Below are 18663 nucleotides of genomic sequence, written 5' to 3' on the forward strand. Positions count from 1 at the left end.
AGCCAATCATGTGGCACCATCACAATGCATAAAAAACATCCAGATACAGGTTAGGGGCTCCAGTTAATGTTCACATCAAACACCAGAATAGGGAAAAAATGTGATCTCCGTGATGTCGACCATGGCATGATTGTTTAATTGGTGCCAGGCAGGCTGGTTTGACATGGGCAGCAAGCCAAACAGTTGAGTATTTCTGTAACTGTTGATTCTGGGATTCTCACAACAGTCTCTAGAGTTTACTCAAAATAGTGCGAAATACAAGAAACACTTAGTGAGCAGCAGTTCTGTGGATGGAAACACCTTGTTGATGAAAGAGGTCAGGGGAGAGGTGGCAGACTGGTTTTAGCTGACAGAAAGGCTACAGTAACTCAGATTACCACTCTGCACAACTGTGGTGAGCAGAAAAGTATCTCAGACCTTGAGGTAGATGGTCTACAACAGCAGAAGACCACATTGGGTTCCACTCTTGTCGGTCGAGAACAGGAAACTGAGGCTGCAGTGGGCACACTCTTGCCAAAACTGGGCAGCTGAAGATTGGAAAAATGTAACATGTAAAATGGTTTGATGAATTTCGATTTCTGCTGAGGCACACAGATGGTAGGGTCAGAAATTGGCAGCAACAGCATCAATCCATGCACCCAATCTGCCTTGTGTCAACAGTCTAGACTCAGTGGTAGTGGTGTAATGGTGTGAGGAATTTTTTCTTGGAGCACTTTAGGTCCATTAATACCAATCAATCATTGTTCGAATACCACAACCTACATTTTCAGAAAACCCATGTTCAAATGGTTACTTTCAGCATGACAATGCACCATGTTACAAAGCAAACGTCATCTCAAAATGGTTTCCTGAACATGACAATGAGCTCAGTGTTCTTCAGTGGCCTTCCCAGTCACCAGATCTGAATCCAACAGAACATCTTTGGGATGTGGGAGAACGGGTGATTCGCAACATGAATGTGCAGCTGACAAATCCAGCCAAATTGCGTGATGAAAGCATGTCAACTTGGACCAGGTTCTCAAAGGAATGGTTCAAACATCTTGGGGAATTCAGGCTGTGTTGAGAGCAGGAGGAGGTCCTACCCAGCATTAGTATAGTTTTCCTAATAATTTGCTCAGTAAGTGTATGTTGACTGGCTTTACCCCAAATATGCTGTTATAAACTATACCAGTTTTGAAACCAAATATAAAGTAGCAGTGTACTTTTGGGTTGTGTGACTACTATTGTCTCAAAAGGGTGGAGGTAATGCTTTTTCCTGATTCCTCCAGGGCCCATGTAGAGCTTACCTTTAGGACATGGATGATGCCAAAAAGCACAAGTTGTCGGGATGCTTTTCTATCTCTTGGTTTTAATTGTTGATTGTGATTTTAGTCTTTGTCATTTCACACACAGTGGTCTTCTTTTGCTAATGTAAAACTCATCTGCTAGAAGCTGCTCATCAGGCAACTCTTTTTTTCAGTAAGATGGAAGTTATTTTTACATATCGTCTGTCTTGCTTGTGCACCTTGCTGTCCTTTAGAGAGGCTGGACTCAATGCTACCACATCTAACTCCCTTATGGATGGTTTTCAGCCGTCACAGCTGAGCAATGTAGGCGGGTCACTTCAACTTTCATTACAGCCACACCCTTGGCAATAGGGTGCCTTTTGCAGAGAGCGGGCAAAGAGCATGGAATTAGTGCTGGCAGAGGGTTGTAAAGGAAAGAGTGAACATTTGGCCATTGTCTACTTGTGCATACATAAGCCCAACTTTTTATTAAATACATGGCAAAAAGTTTTTTTCCATCAAGGTTCACAAAGATGAGCTATACTCATATTCTTCACTGACCACAGTGATAAACAGTACATGATCAAGATATCTCTGAGCCTTGCATTTATCATTGCCAATGTCATTTAACTGATGGATGCAGATGTATCAGATGGAGGTCAAGATGCTGTAATCCAATAGGAGGCCCCCTGCATAGCAATTCTGTGAAACTTGCACTTTGACAGAGGTTATGTGTCGGGTGGCTAGGAGAAAAATCTCATGTGCAACACTAAAGGAAAAATTAGGGTTATTTATTTAATTATTGGAGTTTACCTATCAATGGCTAAATAAATATGATTTGCACCAGATTGGATTCTGTATTCTGCTAGGAAGAGCAGTCAGCGAAGTCTAGCAAAAGGAGATCACATGAAGTTTAAAAAGAGCAGCGATTACATGATTAAGCTAAAAGTAGTTAACATGGGCGGCATGTTAAATGTTTGTTTTGGTGCTATTGTAATTTAAATAGTCAGTCAGTCATTATCCAACCCGCCATATCCTAACACAGGGTCATGGGTAGGTCTGCTGGAGCCAATTCCAGCCAGCACAGGGCTCAAGGCTGGAACAAATCCCGGGCGGGGCGCCAGGCCATCGCAGGGCGCGCGCACACACACACACACACACACACACACACTAGGGACAATTTAGGATTGCCAATGCACCTAACCTGCATGTGTATGGACTGTGGGAGGAAACCCACGCAGGCATGGGGAGAACATGCAAACTCCACGCAGGGAGGACCCGGGAAGCGAACTCAGGTCTCCTTACTGCGGGGGAGCAGCACTACCACTGCGCCACCGTGCCTCCCGCTATTGTAATTTAAATAGAAAAACATAATCTTGAAGGCTTGGGGGAATTTGGGGAAATTATCATACTGGATTTTAGGTCAAAATTGTATTTTCGTAAAGGCTTACTTAATTAGCAGCAACTTGTGGAACCAAATCTGGAGCAAAGTTTGCAAGGACAGTTTGGTAACAAAGTGTCAGACAAGAGGTGATCTACCAGAACTCATCTTTATGATAAGATGACTTCATGCCCCTATCACTTGTAGTCAAGTATGGGACCACCAAAATGATGTCAAGTATTTCTTTATTTCAGGTCTCACCAATTCAAACACCAGGACATCCCCTAATATTCCTTTTTGTCTCACTCATGCAGATAGATTGTCACTATTATGATTCAGTACATTTAAAATGGCAAAAGGGAATGAGGCTGCCTAGAAGACCCACAAATCAGGCCAGAACTTTCTCTACCCTCACTTCAGGCAGCCAGACCTCAAACCTTATTGGCTGGCTTCAGCCTACACAGGCCTGAAAGGGGTTTTGGCATTAAAAGATCAAAATATATCAGAAATGGCCCAAACATACATAAAATGACCCTCTAGGCAAAGGAACTGTATAATCTCTGGCTAGATGAGAAAGGTCCAAAACAAAATCTGCATAAATTAGGGAATATTTATTCTCAAATCAAGCAAAAATGGCAAAAATAAGATAAAAAGAATTTGCCTATAAAGGCAAAGCAGAGAAAACAAATCCTAATATGCAATTCAATAATTAAAAAGCAAGAACAGAAACAAGAGAATCAAGAAAAAAACAACAACCCCCCCCCCCCCCCCCAGAAAAATCATTACATACAAACACTGTGCTCTAGAATGACAATCAATGAACCATTGAAGGACTTAACCCCCAGCGTGAAATATACATGCTGAGGATGATCCTTCAACAGTGACATCATAGTGGCCCCGCCTCCGGGGGCTCCACCCACAAAACACAAAGAACATGGGAGAACACATAATCCATAGATAGAAAATAAATAAACTGAATAAAAGTGGGAAAAAATATTGTTTACTTATTAGGCTGACACTTTTATCTAAGTCAACTTACCAGATACAATTGGTTGAATTTTTTTCTGTTTTCCAATTAGAGCACAGGCAGACAAACAAACTTGCACATGGTGGCACAGTGTCAGTACTATTGAACCAATAAACCTCAGGGTTTGAAGTTCAAAGCCTTTAACACTACACCACACTGCCTACATAAAGCTTTATGTTTTAGCGAGGGTTTCTTTGTTGGATTGTTTTTGTGTCCTTTTCATTCATTTAGTTAATATGTTTAATGTATGGATTTTGTTATGTTTAAAAATATGTATATACTGTTTCTTTAAATACGTGTATGTTCCCTGTATTTTATGGATGGTTTCCCAAGAGGGAGGGCCATCTGTTCATCACAGCTGAGGGACTTCTCCGAAGTCCAATAAAGGCTGATGAATACTGCAGACCCGCCATTCATTGAATGTGCTTTGGAGTTTGGTGAGTTCTCTTTTTGATCATTTCTTTTTTTTTTTTGGATTAACATTTCCTGTCTTAGTTTTAATGATTTTGTTTTCTAGTTTTGAATTGAAACCCGTTTCCTGAGGATTGCCTTTTAGGCAATTCCTTTTGCCTCATTTTATGATATTGTTTGTTGTTATTTTGTTAAATTGTGTCAAAAAATCCTCTTTTATAAAGATTCTGGTGGACTTGTCTCTGTACAAGACAGAGTTTCACAACACTCCCTTCTTCTGAGCCATATTTTGAGGTATTTGAGAATGTCTTTTGCATGTTGAACTTTAAAAGCACATTAAACATATTAAGGACTAAACAGGCCTGAAGCCTCCCAAATTCGTGTGGTCAGGCTTCAATAGGCTGAGATCTAGTTTTGGCCAGTTAGGTCTCTGGCTTGTTTTCTGTGGGCCATTTTGAAGGCCTCACCTATTTATGCTGTTTTTGTGTCAGAATCGTAATAAAAACATGCCAGACCTTGGGAATGAATCAGCAACCTAAAGACATGCAATAAACATCAGAAAATTAGCGCTTTAAAATAAACAAAAAAGAGGCAGAAAAGGAAAATAAACATAAGACATGGAACACATCCTGGCTGAAACATGACAGTCACCCAATGATTACTAAGTGACAACTTAGAATGGTAAATGTAAAAACATCCATTCTTTTCCTAAGGTCTTTGTCCTGTTTAAAGTAACACTGGGGTGGTGTCTCTCAGGAGCTTTGTGTACAAGCCAACAAACAAACCAGAATGGGATGGCTACCATGATGGAAATGTGTTACATAAAGATGGATCAATCACGCATAAAAGTGTATCACACACCATATTATTGCAATCATAAATAGTTTGTAACCTGGGAGATGATCTTATCAAGTGCATAACACTTTGCATATTGAAATTACACCTTACCCAGCTCACTGTGTAACTCTGAGCAAATAATATCACCTGCAAGGTCACCAGATATGGTACTAAAATGGATCTGGACTTTGAGATCATGATCACAATGATTATATTAAAACAGACTGAGCTTCCCTTTATCTACCTTGATGGGGCCATGCTGTCTCACATCCTTTTCATACCTTAAAAAGAAAGAAACACATAAAGGCCTGTTAAGCTAAGATTAGTAACAACTGCTCCCCTGTAGGTTAAGATCATTGTTGTATAGCTCGCTACTCCTCTGCTTCCATAGTAGCTCTACAACATGTACAATCCTGCTGATATGACTCCTGATTTATTTGCAGTAGTGTCATCAGCCATATTGAAACTTGGCAGGTGCAGCTGAAAGTCAAAGTGTAATAAACCTGTCTGTGGTTTAATGTTCAGTTACCTTAGCCGGGCTCATTACTTCCTTTTTGAAGCCCCATAATCCTTAATCTTCATTTAGTGACAGTTGATGGTCATCCAGCACCTGTAGCAAGACAAAACCTGAAAAAGAGAGCAGGGAGAAATTGGCGTGTACTTTTTCATCAGAACATCGGACCAGGTGAAACTTTAAAATTTTCCTTACTGCATTTCTGTACTGAGTTTCAGGAAGTACTTTGGCCAGCACGTTGGGCACATCACAGCTCTGTGCTTTTATAGGAGTGGCTGACCCACTTAGATTGCAGAAAACTGAATGGAAAAATTCAATGTAGTGTACTGTTCTTCTTTGTGTCACTACTAACTGTGTATTACAGAAGTGTCTATTGAGTGAAAGTGATGCGAGGCTAAGGAGAAGACTGCACTGGAAATTTGGGGGTGATGTGGGAATAATGAATATAGAGATAAGATGAAAACAAGTTAAAAAAAATACTTTTACACAATAGCCATCTTAGTTAAATGCTACAGTGTAGGAGGACTCATGGAATCTTGAGATAAGGACATACAAAATATAAGGGCATTCTTACATTGTTTCTTTTTCTACGACTGCAGTGCACCTAGTCCAGATGAATTGCATTGCATTTTTTATATGCGGCTTTTATTATCCTTTAAGCTATGCCATCAAACGGAGACTCTGGATGGCACCAGTGGCTATAAGTTTTTATTCTAGCCACTTTCTTAATTAGCAACCATTGTGGTTGTGAATGGAATATATTTCTCTTCCTTTTTACGTTTCACAACCTTTAATATTTTTTTTCCTTTAACCAGCAGCGAACAATAATGAGACGGGAAGAAAGCCAACAGATGAAAAGCTAACTTGATCCTCGTTTTGTGCCTGTGTGTCCACCATGCAAAATGGAATGTTTTTTGATTTTAATAAAATAATATACAGTGCATCCGGAAAGTATTCACAGCGCATTACTTTTTCCACATTTTGTTATGTTACAGCCTTATTCCAAAATGGATTAAATTCATTTTTTTCCTCAGAATTCTACACTCAACACCCCATAATGACAACGTGAAAAAAGTTTACTTGAGGTGTTTGTAAATTTATTAAAAATAAAAAAAAACTGAGAAATCACATGTACATATGTATTCACAGCCTTTGCTCAATACTTTGTCGATGCACCTTTGGCAGCAATTACAGCCTCAAGTCTTTTTGAATATGATGCCACAACCTTGGCACACCTATCCTTGGCCAGTTTTGCCCATTCCTCTTTGCAGCACCTCTCAAGCTTCATCAGGTTGGATGGAAAGCATCGGTGCACAGCCATTTTAAGATCTCTCCAGAGATGTTCAATCGGATTCAAGTCTGGGCTCTGGCTGGGCCACTCAAGGACATTCACAGAGTTGTCCTGAAGCCACTCCTTTGATATCTTGGCTGTGTGCTTAGGGTCGGTGTCCTGCTGAAAGATGAACCGTCGCCCCAGTCTGAGGTCAAGAGTGCTCTAGAGCAGATTTTCATCCAGGATGTCTCTGTACATTGCTGCAGTCATCTTTCTCTTTATCCTAACTAGTCTCCCAGTCCCTGCCGCTGAAAAACATCCCCACAGCATGATGCTGCCACCACCATGTGCCTTTTACTAAGGAGTGGCTTCCGTCTGGCCACTCTACCATACAGGCCTGATTGGTGGATTGCTGCAGAGATGGTTGTCCTTCTGGAAGGTTCTCCTCTCTCCACAGAGGACCTCTGGAACTCTGACAGAGTGACCATTGAGTTTTTGGTCAGCCCCCTGACTAAGGCCCTTTTCCCTGGATCGCTCAGTTTAGATGGCCGGCCAGCTCTAGGAAGAGTCCTGGTGGTTTCGAACTTCTTCCACTTACGGATGATGGAGGCCACTGTGCTCATTGGGACCTTCAAAGCAGCAGAAAATTTTCTGTAACCTTCCCCAGATTTGTGCCTCGAGACAATCCTTTCTTGGAGGGCTACAGACAATACCTTTGACTTCATGCTTGGTTTGTGCTCTGACATGAACTGTCAACTGTGGGATTTTATATAGACAGGTGTGTGCCTTTCCAAATCATGTCCAATCAACTGAATTTACCACAAGTGGACTCCAATTAAGCTACAGAAACATCTCAAGGATGATCAGGGGAAACAGGATGCACCTGAGTTCAATTTTGAGCTTCATGGCAAAGGCTGTGAATACTTATGTACAGGTGCTTTCTCAATTTTTTTATTTGTAATACATTTGCAAAAATCTCAAGTAAACTTTTTTCACGTTGTCATTATGGGGTGTTGGGTGTAGAATTCTGAGGAAAAAAATGAATTTAATCCATTTTGAAATAAGGCTGTAACATAACAAAATGTGGAAAAAGTGATGCGCTGTGAATACTTTCTGGATGCACTGTGCATGTATATATATAAAATAGATACATGGCAAAAAAAGTGAGAGTCTGATATATATCGACCCCCTTTTGGTCCATAAACCATTTCATGTTGCTCTCTGGTAAAAAAAACAGTATTAACATGGGTCCGTCTTGTGTTGCAGAATGAGATTTTAAAAAATATAAAATTCAATAACAGGTTTTAACAAAACAAAGAACAAGCTTCTAATTAAGAGGCTATCTAAATTGAAAATGATGACCTTCCAGGAACTAAGTTTCTGCTCATCTGTTGGATTGTTTTTCATCTCATTCTTATCTAACTGTGGGTTAAAGGGAAAAAAATGGTCCTGCATTTTAAAATGCAAGTCAATTAAAATCAAGGCAAATGTAGATGTTCAAATAGCAACAGAAAATGGCTAGGAAAAGAACCTGAAGCCAAGATCAGAATTTGATGCCACTGCTTTAGGATTTTTGGGTACTCATGCATAATGATTTTCCTCCAGCAGGAGGCTCCAAAGCACCAGTTTTGGAATACCTGACGTATATACAGTTAGGTCCATAAATAGTTGGACAGAGAAAACTTTTTTCTCATTTTGGTTCTGTACATTACCACAATGAATTTTAAATGAAACAACTCAGATGCAGTTGAAGTGCAGACTTTCAGCTTTAATTCAGTGGGGTGAACAAAACGATTGCATAAAAATGTGAGGCAACTGAAGCATTTTTTAACACAATCCCTTCATTTCAGGGGCTCAAAAGTAATTGGACAAATGAAATAACTAGAAATAAAATGTTCATTTGTAATACTTGGTTGAAAACCCTTTGCTGGCAATGACAGCCTGAAGTCTTGAACTCATGGACATCACCAGATGCTGGGTTTCCTCCTTTTTAATGCTCTGCCAGGCCTTTACTGCAGCGGCTTTCAGTTGCTGGCTGTTTGTGGGCCTTTCTGTCTGAAGTTTAGTCTTCAACAAGTGAAATGCATGCTCGATTGGGTTAAGATCAGGTGACTGACTTGGCCATTCAATAATTTTCCACTTCTTTCCTTTAATAAACTCCTGGGTTGCTTTGGCTGTATGTTTTGGGTCATTGTCCATCTGTATCATGAAACGCCGCCCAATCAATTTGACTGCATTTAGCTGGATTTGAGCAGACAGTATGTCTCTGAACACCTCAGAATTCATTCGGCTGCTTCTGTCCTGCGTCACATCATCAATAAACACTAGTGTCTCAGTGCCACTGGCAGCCATGCACGCCCAAGCCATCACACTGCCTCCACCGTATTTTACAGATGATGTGGTATGCTTTGGATAATGAGCTGTTCCACGCCTTCTCCATACTTTTTTCTTGCCATCATTCTGGTAGAGGTTGATCTTGGTTTCATCTGTCCAAAGAATGTTTTTCCAGAACTGTGCTGGCTTTTTTTAGATGTTCTTTAGCAAAGTCCAATCTAGCCTTTCTATTCTTGAGGCTTATGAGTGGCTTGCACCTTGCAGGGCTCCCTCTGTATTTACTTTCCTGCAGTCTTCTCTTTATGGTAGACTTGGATATTGATACACCTACCCCCTGGAGAGTGTTGTTCACTTGGTTGGCTGTTGTGAAGGGGTTTCTCTTCACCATGCAAATGATTCTGCGATCATCCACCACTGTTGTCTTTCGTGGACGTCCAGGTCTTTTTGCGTTGCGGAGTTCACCAGTGCTTGCTTTCTTTCTCAGGATGTACCAAACTGTAGATTTTTCCACTCGTAATATTGTAGCAATTTCTTGGATGGGTTTTTTTCTGTTTTCGCAGCTTAAAGATGGCTTCTTTCACCTGCATGGAGAGCTCCTTTGACTGCATGTTGTCTGTTCACAGCAAAATCTTCCACATGCAAGCACCACACCTCAAATCAACTCCAGGCCTTTTATCTGCTTAATTGACAATGACATAACGATGGACTTGCCCACACCTGACCATGAAATAGCCTTTGAGACAATTGTCCAATTACTTTTGAGCCCCTGAAATGAAGGGATTGTGCTTATGCTTTAGTTGCCTCACATTTTTATGCAATCGTTTTGTTCACCCTACTGAATTATAGCTGAAAGTCTGCACTTCAACTGCATCTGAGTTGTTTCATTTAAAATTCATTGTGGTAATGTACAGAACCAAAATTAGAAAAAAGTTGTCTCTGTCCAAATATTTATGGACCTAACTGTAACATTATCAAACAGTTTAGAGTAGCAAGGGTCTCCAGCCTACCCTAAAAAACTGGGCACAAAGCAGGAAGCAAACCTGCAGAAGGTGCCAGTCTGCCACAGAATCAACTGTCACACACACATACACTCAGAGAGCAAATTTAAAATCACCAGCTTATTTAGAGAGTGATAAATGCAACAGATGTTAATAAATGTCACTGGGCTAAAAGGATCAACAGTAATATACTATCAAAAAGGGTGATCACACTGGCAAAAAAAAGTATTTTTTTCACTCCCAACAAAAGCTTTAGGTGTTTTTTACAGATTTACAACTTATTTTTTAAATGTGCTTTTCACTGAGTGCAATTCTCAGCTAAAATACAAATAGATTATACATACAATATAACTAAATACTGGACTGGTACACATATAAATACAGATTTGGTAAAACACACACAGAACAAGTTAGAAACTGATTAAACCAAAAGGGTAACCAACAATATCTGTCCATTAATTAACTAACTATGGCCAGTTGACAATGGAGGAGATTAAAATTGTAAAAGAGAAAGTCAAAGGCAAAGTCAGACACAGTCACAGCTCTGGAGACCTTGGCTGACTGGCTCCTTACCCGCTCCTCTGTTTTCTATAGTGGAGTTTGTGCTGGATGTCCAATCTGAAGAGATAATCTTTTCATCTGATGATTCCAATGCTCCTTTACCCAAAATGACTTTTCAATACACAGGTGGGCCATTTTGGCAACTGCCACATCCAGATACCAAGTAATTAAGCATCTTAATGATTACTTGAATAATCATTCTACTCTTGACAAATTTCAGTCAGATTTTAGTACAAAACACAGTACAGAAACAGAACAGAGGAAGGTTGGTAACAGTTTATTAATATACTTATATTTCTGTACAAATGTCAAATGGAGATGCAGTATGCACAGCTAATCAACAACTCTACTTGGGGTATTCTACACTAAAGTAGTGAGTCCATAGACCATTGAACAGCTTCGGGGTCCAGAAACTAAAAACTCAACCTCCCACTGTTATTTTATTAATCCTTGCAATCATAAGTAGGTGTTTTGTCTTGGTAGAGTAATATATTGCTCTACTTTCCTCTATTGTATTATTAACTAGGGGGCTCCGCCCCCTGCTCGCTTCACTCGCCAACCCCTGGCATTGGGGCATGACAAAGAGTGAGATGTATGAATTAGATATAGAATAGTGTGCAGGTTTGGATGATGCGCATAGAAATAACAAATAGAGTGTTTGGCATATATTAATGTTTTATTGGAATATTTCTTTGTATACAACATTAGTAGTAAAGATGGTGTCTTGTCCTTGAATGAGTCTTCCTTGGCATGGATCATTTCTAATTTTAACTCTAACGTCAGATGAACGTCGAACACGTGAGAAGGCAACATAAAGTTGTCCATGTCCAAAAACGGGTTCAGAGAGGTAGATGCCAACCTTGTCCATGGTTTGTCCTTGTGATTTGTTGATGGTCATGGCAAATGCAGGTTTAATGGGGAACTGTCGGCGTTTCAGTGTAAAAGGTAATTCTAGGTCAGAACTCATAAGGTCAATTCTAGGAATGAGAACAGTATTGTTAGCATGTGATCCTGTAAGAACGGTTGCTTGAATAACATTGTGTGTCATGGTGTTGACGACTAACCGTGTGCCATTGCATAAACCCTGTTTAGTGTTAAGGTTTCTTAATAGCATGATTATTGTTCCGTTTTTAAGGGTAAGGTTGTGTTGTGGTAATCCGGCTGGGTTAATAGTGTTCAAATATTCTAAGGGGAAATTTAGATGTTCATTGTCGTCATCAGAGTCAACTTTGTCAGAGCTTAGAAAGAGCCGTGTCTCTCCAGGAAGTAATGAAATGACCTGGTTATTAATGTGATTAACATTAATATTTTTTGGACATAATATAGTGCGTTGTGTTAAAAGGGGTATTTGGTCTAATGTGATTGCTGTTCCAAATATCTCCTTTACTAAGTCGTCGCAGATAAAGGATTGGGGAATTGTAATAATATCTGGGTGAAGTCCATCTGTATTGGTGAGTGTACCATTTCCCAGTTGTATTAGCCAATTGTTATATTCTGGATCTGGACATCGCATGTTTTGTACCAACTGTATTGTTTTAAAGCAATGCCAATTGTCTGCGTATTTTAAGGTGGACTGAACAATAGCTGAGCGCATGGCATGTGGAACAATAGCCAAGCATTGTCTAAAATCTCCTCCTAATAAAAGTACTTTTCCTCCAAAGGGAATATTATTATTCATCAACGTTTGTAGAAGTTTATCAATGGTGTTGAGTAAGTGACTGGATGCCATTGTACATTCATCAATAATTATCAGTTTCGCAAGACAGATGTCTCGGGCATTGCTACTGTGAATGTTCATAGTGGATACTGATGTCTCTGTGATTGGGACCGTTATTTTGAATAAGGAGTGATATGTACGACCATTTATTAATAGATTTGCTGCCACTCCGGTTGTAGCAGATGCGATAATCAACTGTTGTCTTGCAGCAAAGAAATGTATAAGTGTTTCATAAAGGTATGTTTTTCCGCTTCCTCCAGGGCCGTCAAGAAAGAAGCATTTGGGTATAGGGCTGTTGTCCTCCGTGGCATGAATAATTTTGTGAAAAGCATCAGATTGTAATTCATTTAAAGAGGAAAGCATAGTTTGTGCAATTCCTTCTTCTTGTTGTAGATCAATAGTTGTTGAATTTATATCCGGTAAGGAATCTGGAACATTTGGTAAATGGAAGTTTTCCAATGTATACCCAAGGAGCATAAGAGCTAATCGAATGTCGTTTAGTGCATAGGCTTCACAGTCGATGCAGGAATCATTTGTATCATGAAGCTTGTGGCAAATATCTTCAATCATTCCCATTTTGTTTGTATTCCAGAGGGTGAAAGGATCTGATGGTGATGAGAAGGCACAGATATAAGCAAATAGTTGTCGAACTTGACATGGCATTGAATAGGACATCGCATCGTGTAGAGTTTTTTGCCAAATTGTATCATCTAATAAATATCCTTTGTCATTTACCGCCTGTTGGAATGTCTGACAGAGTTTGATGGTGCAGCCATCTCGGACAGTTCTAATGTCGTGAAATGTTGTAGCTCCAGTTTCATGTTGAAGAAGTAATCGAAGGTAAAACCTTTCAGGTTCTTTAATACTGACAGTGTACATTCGTCCTATGACATTATCACCGTGGTGATGTCGTTTTCTCCAGAAATTGCCATTGTCAATCCAAACATAGTGAAGAGGAATTTCCTAATATTTCCAACGTTGAGCGTTGTGATCGTTTTGATTGAGTTTAAACCACGCGGTTAGATTAGTATCTTTTGTGGCTGCTCTCTTTGCCGCTTGTAGCTCATCACCTGCATGAAAACAGACAGTTTGTTCGTGCTCCAAATGAACTGGCAAGCGACATATTGTGTGGCTCTGATGGTGCATAGGAAAGCAAAATATTCTCCAAATGGCCTCTGGAGCACTGACGTATCGTGAATCAACATACATTCAAGTTTCATCGTGATCATTCGTTTCAGATATGGAGACATTAGCACAATCGTGTCCCTTGTATACGTATTTGAATAGATATTTAACGCTTTTTACTGTAGCGCAGATCTCCACATTTATATGGCAGTTGTAGCGTAAACATAAATAAGGATTGTATGGTACGACCCAGCTGTTGTCAATTGAATGACCTGGACGAATTTGTAATTGACTTGTCTTTCGTCTTCTATATTTAGGGTATCCATTTATATTACCAAGTGTAACGTCTTGGAAGTCTTTGGGGAAGCCTTTTGAACATTTGCCATTAAGCATACATGGACTGTTTGGATTTGTAGCGCCACATGGTGAATGAATCATATTTTTTATAACAATTTGAAAGAGGCGTGGAGAGGTGTCACGGTCTGGAATTTCAGCTTTGACTATTTTATCGATGTCAGATTCAGTGCGTATTTTGGAATCCTCATCAAGTATTAGTAATATATGGGCGTGTGGTAAACCTCTCTTCTGAAACTCGATAACGTGGATAATGGCTGTGACAGTTCCAAATAGAGATTTTTGTTTGATATCTTGTAGGAGGTTATTCAGTTTAAGTCTAAAGACTCTTGCAACTAAATCAGGACGATGTTTGACTCTCTGCCATGGCTTAAGATTAGTTGTAATTTCTGTCCATTTAGGATTGCAGGTCATAGTGATAAACAGGTCAGGTTTTCCAAATTTTCTTACGATAGCCATGGCATCTTGGTAATGTTGTTGCATATTGCGTGGGCTGCCTTGAAAGGATGATGGTAGAATAACAGGTTTTCCAGCCGGGTGCTCCATGACGTCAGCATCCCGATTAATGAAGTCCATCAGTGATTTGTATTTATCGGCTCTAAGTGAAGGCTGGTTGTTTTTTATCCACTGCAGATCATTTGATTCCGCTCGAACATAAACGTCAACGATGTATTGTTGAGTCAGCTTTCCTGCATTGAGTAATGGATTAAAGTCGTCCCTTACTGAGAGTCTGTAGGAGAAATATTCTTTCATGGATACACGTGATCGTCTCTGTGCCTGATGTTTTTTAAATCTTGAAATTGTAGCACTCCATCCTTCCTGTCCAGTTGGAAATAATATGGGGTATGTTAAAGTATCAAGAAGCGGAAAGCAAATGTCTATGCGTTGGAATGTAGGTGTGTTGTTTTTATCAGGACGTAAATGTAGAACAATATCTCTGTGAAATGGAGGCTCCCCATCTTTACTTTGAAAGACAATTGCCACTTCATTAACGACGGGAAGATTGTATCGTCTTGGATCTTGTTCTTTGTCCTTTATCAAGACCAAAGCAATTGTAGTTGCCGCTATACCTTCTGCATTTGCTTTTGTATTTGCCTCCTTTTCAACTTCATGTAGCATTTTTATAGACTTAGCTAATGGGTGATTGTTTATGACATGAGTGACGTTTCTCATTATAAGCTCTGTGCATTGTTTGTTTTCAGGAAGGTTCATTCGTTGATAGATTGCCTCATCTGGATCTAGGATGTAGATTTGTGCATATTTGCGTTGTTGATTTGTTTCAGGGTGCACTGTTCCAATGCGATGCAATATTTGTCCATATATGCGAAAGCAGTATGGGCCATTGCCTTTTGGTGGCCTGATAGATAGATAGATAGATAGATAGATAGATAGATAGATAGATAGATAGATACTTTATTAATCCCAATGGGAAATTCACATTCTTCAGCAGCAGCATACTGATACAATAAATAATATTAAATTAAAGAATGATAACAATGCAGGTGAAAAACAGACAATAACTATGTATAATGTTAAATATTAACGTTTACCCCCCCCCTGGTGGAATTAAAGAGTCGCATAGTTTGGGGGAGGAACGATCTCCTCAATCTGTCTGTGGAGCAGGACAGTGACAGCAGTCTGTCGCTGAAGCTGCTCTTCTGTCTGGAGATGACATTATTTAGTGGATGCAGTGGATTCTCCATAATTGATAGGAGCCTGCTGAGCGCCCTTCGCTCTGCCACAGATGTTAAACTGTCCAGCTCCATGCCAACAATAGAGCCTGCCTTCCTCACCAGTTTGTCCAGGCGTGAGGCGTCTTTCCTCTTAATGCTGCCTCCCCAGCACACCACTGCGTAGAAGAGGGCGCTCGCCACAACTGTTTGATAGAACATCTGCAGCATCTTATTGCAGATGTTGAAGGAAGCCAGCCTTCTAAGGAAGTATAACCGGCTTTGTCCTTTCTTGCACAGCGCATCAGTATTGGCAGTCCAGTCTAATTTATCATCCAGCTGCACTCCCAGATATTTATAGGTCTGCACCATCTGCACACAGTCACCTTTGATGATCACTGGGTCTATGAGGGGTCTGGGCCTCCTAAAATCCACCACCAGCTCCTTGGTTTTGCTGGTGTTCAGGTGTAGGTGGTTTGAGTCGGACCATTTAACAAAGTCATTGATTAGGTCCCTATACTCCTCCTCCAGCCCATTCCTGATACAGCCCACGATAGCAGTGTCGTCAGCGAACTTTTGCACATGGCAGGACTCCGAGTTGTATTGGAAGTCCGATGTATATAGGCTGAACAGGACCGGAGAAAGTACAGTCCCTTGTGGCGCTCCTGTGTTGCTGACCACAATGTCAGACGTGCAGTTCCCAAGACGCACATACTGAGGTCTGTCTTTAAGATAGTCCACGATCCATGCCACTAGGTATGAATCTAATCCCATCTCTGTCAGCTTGTCCCTAAGGAGCAGAGGTTGGATTGTGTTGAAGGCGCTAGAGAAGTCTAGAAACATAATTCTTACAGCACCACTGCCTCTGTCCAAGTGAGAGAGGGATCGGTGTAGCATATAGATGATGGCATCTTCCGCTCCCACCTTCTCCTGATATGCAAACTGCAGAGGGTCAAGGGCGTGTTGAACCTGTGGCCTAAGGTGGTGAAGCAGCAGCCTCTCCATGGTCTTCATCACATGTGATGTCAGAGCAACAGGCCGAAAGTCATTCAGCTCACTAGGACGTGATACCTTTGGGACTGGGGTGATACAAGATGTTTTCCAAAGCCTCGGGACTCTCCCCTGTTCCAGGCTCAGGTTGAAGATGCGCTGTAGAGGACCCCCCAGCTCCGATGCACAGACCTTCAGCAGTCGTGGCGATACTCCATCTGGACCCGCTGCTTTGCTGGCACGAAGTCTCCTCAGCTCTCTGCTCACTTGCGCTGTTGTTATTATGGGTGGGGATGTTTTTCCTATGCTGGTATCAGCAGAAGGATGTATGGAGGGTGCAGTACTCCGAGGTGAGAGTGATATGTATATGATATGTACTCCGGTAGATGCAAAAGCAAATGAACTATTGTAGGATCTAATGCAGTTCATAAAGTTTTTACTTTCAGGCACATCGTTAGTTAGAAGCTTCTGTAGATATTCAGGATATGAATGTAAAGGAGTCAGTCTAATCTGCCCCTTTTGACAACAACGTGTAAATTCATTATTTGTATTGCCAGTTGTTTCTTCTGTGAAGTTAAGTGAATGACAATGATTGCAAATGACATTCATTAATCCCAATGAATTTTCCTCAATAGTGGATTCATTATTGAAGGCGTTTTCAGCCATTTGGCGTAAGCGTTTAACATGTGTCTGGCGTTGATGTCCGCGACGTGCATGTTTTGCTTTTGGCGTTTGAGTGCCTCGTTGTTGCATGTCCATTATTTGGGACGCGCTATTTTTTTCTTTTAATTTATTCTCCTCCGCTTTGCGCAAAGTCCGTTTCAGTCTACGTCGTGCACTGTTTGTATCGAGCCTTGTCCGTTTTTGTATGTCGGTCATTTGAGCTTTCTGCTTTTGGAGTCTTGCTTTCTTTTTTTCTGTCAGTTCATTTGCGCGTTGTAGACGTCTGCGTTCATTTATTCCGTCTCTTCGCTCCCTTTTTTGTATGTCTGAGACGCGAGCTCTTTCGGTTTGAAATCGTGCTTGTTTCGATGCAGCACTTTGACACGCGCGCTGTATGCGTCTACGTTCATTGTGTCTGTCCATTTGGGCACGTCTCTGTAGCGGTGTCACTTGTGCTTTGCGTTTTTTGATCCGAGACATTTTTTCTCCCGGAGTTTCAGAAGTGCATTTTATGCGCCGCTGTCTATTTTGTTGTTTCTTTCGTGTTCGTGTGTTTGTTCCCGTTATCCTTTCCGAATCGTTTTGTACCCGTGACCGTGTATTCATGACTTGTTTCTTTCTCAGCATGCGAAATATGGATAAGTAATAAGGAGGATCGCACTCACTGTTAATATGTAGCCTTTTCTGCAGTTGAACGGTTAATAGTGCTTTATTGTAAGGAGATCCACCTATGCTGCCTAGTGTGAAGGTGTTGACGTTCACTTTAGAACATGTGGCTTTGGGTGTCACTTTTTATGGATGTGTGGGGGGGGGGGGGGGGTGGGGGGGGGGAGGATTGTTGTTGCGCGAGCGTCTTCTTTCTTTTTGTGTTCCTGTGTCTTGTTGAATCCCCCTCTGTGTGTGTCCCGTCCCTTGCTTGTAGGGTCTGTGGGGTGGTTTTGTGTTCTTTTTTTTTTGTGTTCCATGGGCTTGTTGAATCCCCCTCTTGGTGTGTGTCCCATCCGGTGCCTGTAGGGTGGGGGGGGTTGTGCCTTGCTGTTGTGCGCGAGCCTCTTCTTTTTTTTGGGTGGGCTAGTTTCGTGTGCAATGTGTTTCGTGCGGAGCCTGCGTCTGACTACTTTTTTATGTGCCTTTTCCTTTTTTCGGTGCTCGTTGCGCCTCATTTCTTTGACTCCTTTTTTATGTGCTCACTCCTTTTTTCTGTGGTCTTGTCCGCCTCTCGCGGCCCCTCATCTGCCTCTTTTGTCCGCCTTTCTCGGCTCCTCAGCCGACTCTCGCGGACTCTTTTTGCGCCTGCGCAGTACGTCTTTTTGCGGCTACGGCCCATGGCCGGATGTCCCTGCGTCCATCCGGTTTAGCATTCTCGGTTAGTAATATGGATAAGTAGCCATATTATTAGTAAGTAGCCTTTGTCAGAATGCCTAATCCCACAGACTTACCACTGTTCATAAGGTATTATAGTATATAACTTATCCCCACCTTCCCTTCTATATCTATAACCTCAGGCAATTAGGTGTAGTAAAAAGACAAGCAGGAGTTAAGT

General features: G+C 41.1%; 1 protein-coding gene and 1 pseudogene across 1 annotated transcript in view; one reads left to right on the forward strand and one right to left on the reverse strand.

Annotated features, from left to right (window-relative positions):
* The first annotated feature begins 5371 nt into the window (after positions 1-5371).
* LOC127526960 (transmembrane protein 272-like) overlaps positions 5372-18663 on the forward strand; it is a 34906-nt gene continuing 21614 nt past the window's right edge. Inside the window, exon 1 of the mRNA XM_051924214.1 lies at positions 5372-5606. The gene's annotated coding sequence lies outside the window, so the exon portion shown is untranslated. The remainder of the gene's footprint in view (positions 5607-18663) is intronic.
* Positions 13282-14373, reverse strand: LOC114649528 (uncharacterized; annotated as a pseudogene).

This window comes from Erpetoichthys calabaricus, chromosome 3 (assembly GCF_900747795.2).
Source record: "Erpetoichthys calabaricus chromosome 3, fErpCal1.3, whole genome shotgun sequence".
Classification (NCBI taxonomy): Eukaryota; Metazoa; Chordata; class Cladistia; order Polypteriformes; family Polypteridae; genus Erpetoichthys; species Erpetoichthys calabaricus.